Genomic DNA, 3734 nt, shown 5'->3' with positions numbered 1-3734 from the left:
AAATACCGCAGGAAAATTATAATGAAATTGAAGGGGGAAAGTAAAGGAGAGCTATTGATTGTGGAAGGAAGAAAAGTCTGCGTTATGTTTCGGTTTGGAGCCGAAGTTGCTGCGGTCAGAATGCAGATTATTAATCACTATACGAGCACGGCGCCACACATCAACAACTGGAGCTCTGCAAAGTATCGCATGGCACTGCTTAGGAAACATGGATTTTTGATGAAGAGTCCAAAATCAGCACCGCCAGAAATACAGAAGCGGTGAAATTCAACGGAGGCCTCGCAGCCACTGGAGCCTTCATCCAGAATGGGAACTGGTGCAGGCACAGTTACATTTAAAAGAATTGTAGCCTTTTCACACGAGAAGAAACTCACCCCTGGAGATTCTATAAAAATAGGCCCCGCTGGGAATCGAACCCAGGATCTCCTGTTTACTAGACAGACGCTTTGACCAGCTAAGCCACGGGACCGAATACTGGCACAATTTCTCGCCCGCACTCACTGATGTCTATCAGCTTGCGGTCACTGTCTTCTGGACTCTCAGGCCGTTTCTTATTTCTCCAGCTCTCTTGTCCATTCCGCCATATGTCCCATTGCTCTCTGTATCTCCCGCTTAATTTATCTCAGTGTCAATCTGTGAGGTGATTCTGAATGATTACCCTATGTTTGTGTCTTATCTATATATATAAATCGGTACTTCTATCTGTCATTCTGTCTGTCATTCTGTCATCGCCTGTGCGTCTGTCGGGCTATGCGCTCGAAAGTTACAGGGCGTACCTACGCGCGCGTTACCTCCAAAGAAAGCTTACGCTTCAGAGACGGTGTTAAGCGTATTTACTTTTCAGTCGGACGAAAAGTGTTCGCGCCTTATGCAAAAAACCTGCAGCAAAAAACCTTCAAAATTAAACTCATTATCTGCTAGCATTGATTGACTGACATCAAGGTTCCACCAATCCTGTTCCGTCACGATTGACCAATCCTACAGTACGGTCCCCTGATGGTTGGCCAATCGGTGTGTGTGTGGACGGGACTATTCGTTTTCATCTCGGGGATGTGGCAGCCATTCTTTCACGAAGCTTCCAGCTCAAATGACTTCAGCTTCCAGCTATAACGACTTTCAAAGTTAGTATCTGTTTTAAAAATAACATAAGATTTACCAAAAACGTTTTATAAGTACTTTCACTTTCATTTTTCAACCTTTTAAAAGGTAGACATACAGGGACACAGACAGGGCCCTAAGCCTGCCACTCGATTTAAAATGTTGCCCAGCACCAGATTCACAAAGGGACACAGACAGGGCCCCAAAGCCATAAGTAGTTTCACTTTCATTTTGCAAGCTTTTAAAAGGTAGACAGACAGGGACACACACAGGGCCCTAAAGCCTGCCACTCGATTTAAAATGTTGCCCAGCACCAGATTCACAAAGGGACACAGACAAGGCCCCAAAGCCTGGCACTCGATTTAAACCGCCTGCCCCAAAACAGCCCCGGCAACGCCGGGCTCCCCAGCTAGTATGAAATAAATGGGGGGATCAGACAACTCTTCCTCTGACACTGGGGAACAAATAAGCCAACAGTTATACCACGATATTGTTTACTGTGATGCAGCAAATACAATATTCCAGCTTAAAAGTTTCAGTTTCAATTCTGTGCAAAAGAAACTGTGACTCCAACGTGTTTCCAATAGCCTGCCTTTTAACCTGACGTCACAATCCACACCATTGCACCTCAAGGTGATTCATAACTAATAAGCAGAGAAGTCAAGCACTGAAAGGATATTTGTAGAAAGGGTTGTGAGACTGTGGAATGCACTGGTCCAGCAAGCAGCAGATTTGAAACAAGGTTTAAAAACCGGCAGCCTGTGGGAGGAAGGGGGCAGAGAGGCAAGAGAGACACAGGAAAGATCAACTTGGAAACTATTGACCCCGAATCTACTTTAAATCCCCCCACTGTATTTAAACCCATTTAATGTCAGATTCACAAATTGATGCATGGGAGCAATATAGGACATTTATCGCTGTCTCTGGTCTAAAATAACTGCTTTATTATTTGATCCCACCCGCTGCGTTTAGGCTCTACCCTGAATATTTATCTCCGACCTAGAATCAGTTTGTAATCTGGAGACAAGGTTTCTGCAGCCGGCGGGCAGGGAGCAGAGGCTGTGGCTGATCTGTGTCATGTGGGAGCAGAACACAATGTTTCTGCTGTTTATTTTCATTACCCTGCAGAATATTCCATACTGTTCTCAACATCTTACATACCGTTAAATATCGGAAGTTTTCTTTTATTGTAATGATCGCTGCGATTCTTCTGGACTTGCTGAATTTGCAGCAAATTAAATATCACGAAACCGTCATCGCCAACAATAAACAGGGTCAGCGATTTGAGAATTTAATATCTTGGAGCCGACATTTTCGCGGCTGCGATGGCCGAGCGGTTAAGGCGTTGGACTTGAAATCCAATGGGGTTTCCCCGCGCAGGTTCGAGCCCTGCTCGCAGCGGGCTCTCTCATTATGATAATTAACTACTTCAAATAATTTATTTTCTTCAATCTGCTCCCTCTTGGAGGATTTTGGAATTTTCAATGCCGGTTTTAAGGAAACTAAAGGATTGCCGAGACAACTGGATCACTTACTTCAAGAAGGTTTGCTGACCGAATTCCAAAAGTTATCTGCAGATTGTCTGGAAGCTCCAGATAAGGAGGCCTCGACAGTCTCTGAGGTACCTTCCCATACACTCGCTGCTGTCCGGCAGCATCAGTCTGTGTAACCATGGGAGAGAGAGAATGGAAAGTCACTGGAAGGCATGTTTCTGTCAGCAGCAATGTTACAAGAGCAGCCATTCTAAAGTGAAAAGCAGAACACATTCCAGGAGACAGGCCAGGAGACAGACAAACGGAGTGGAGATCTGGAAGACTGACCAGAAAAAAAACAAAGAGGACACCAACTCATAATTCATCTCTCCCTCTCCCGAAGCAGAAGAATTGAACATTCTGAGTTTTGAGCTGCACCACTGAGGTTGTACAAGTCTCTCTCTGTAAAACTTGTATTATTATGTCAATAAAACGATTTGGTTGAAAAGTTTGAAGCTTCATTTCCCAAGGAATTTTCTGAATCGGGCTGCATTGGTTCCGAAGGCCGGTTCTGCTTTCGCAGAGCTTGACTGTCGGGAGGTCCCGCAGGTCGAAATGTATCGACAGGTTTCAAAGCACCAACTCAGATTGGGGCGTATAGGACATGTGGCCCAGGAAGAGTGGTGGTAGCAGAGCACACTTAGCAGTTTAAGTGGCTGAAAGTGAATGTTAGATTGAGGAAATACCGCAGGAAAATTATAATGAAATGGAAGGGGGAAAGTAAAGGAGAGCTATTGATTGTGGAAGGAAGAAAAGTCTGCGTTATGTTTCGGTTTGGAGCCGAAGTTGCTGCGGCCAGAATGCAGATTATTAATCACTATACGAGCACGGCACCACACATCAACAACTGGAGCTCTGCAAAGTATCGCATGGCACTGCTTAGGAAACATGGATTTTTGGTGAAGAGTCCAAAATCAGCACCGCCAGAAATACAGAAGCGGTGAAATTCAACGCAGGCCTCGCAGCCACTGGAGCCTTCATCCAGAATGGGAACTGGTGCAGGCACAGTCACATTTAAAAGAATTGTAGCCTTTTCACACGAGAAGAAACTCACCCCTGGAGATTCTATAAAAATTGGCCCCGCTGGGAATCGAACTCAGGATC

At 45.1% G+C, this 3734-nt stretch overlaps 2 non-coding genes across 2 annotated transcripts; one reads left to right on the top strand and one right to left on the bottom strand.

The window, feature by feature from the left end:
- Positions 1 to 395: 395 nt before the first annotated feature.
- Positions 396 to 469, bottom strand: trnat-agu (transfer RNA threonine (anticodon AGU)). Its single transcript has one exon. It is a non-coding gene; the product is annotated as a tRNA-Thr (tRNA).
- A 1948-nt stretch (positions 470 to 2417) lies between these two features.
- On the top strand, positions 2418 to 2499 carry trnas-uga (transfer RNA serine (anticodon UGA)). The gene has a single exon. It is a non-coding gene; the product is annotated as a tRNA-Ser (tRNA).
- Positions 2500 to 3734: the final 1235 nt, after the last annotated feature.

This window comes from Somniosus microcephalus, unplaced genomic scaffold (genome assembly GCF_052327205.1).
Source record: "Somniosus microcephalus isolate GS21.2 unplaced genomic scaffold, FLI_Smic_1.0 unresolved_chr1, whole genome shotgun sequence".
NCBI classification, from domain to species: Eukaryota; Metazoa; Chordata; class Chondrichthyes; order Squaliformes; family Somniosidae; genus Somniosus; species Somniosus microcephalus.
The sequence above is the reverse complement of the archived record's forward strand: the minus strand, read 5'-3'. Positions and strand labels throughout refer to the sequence as shown.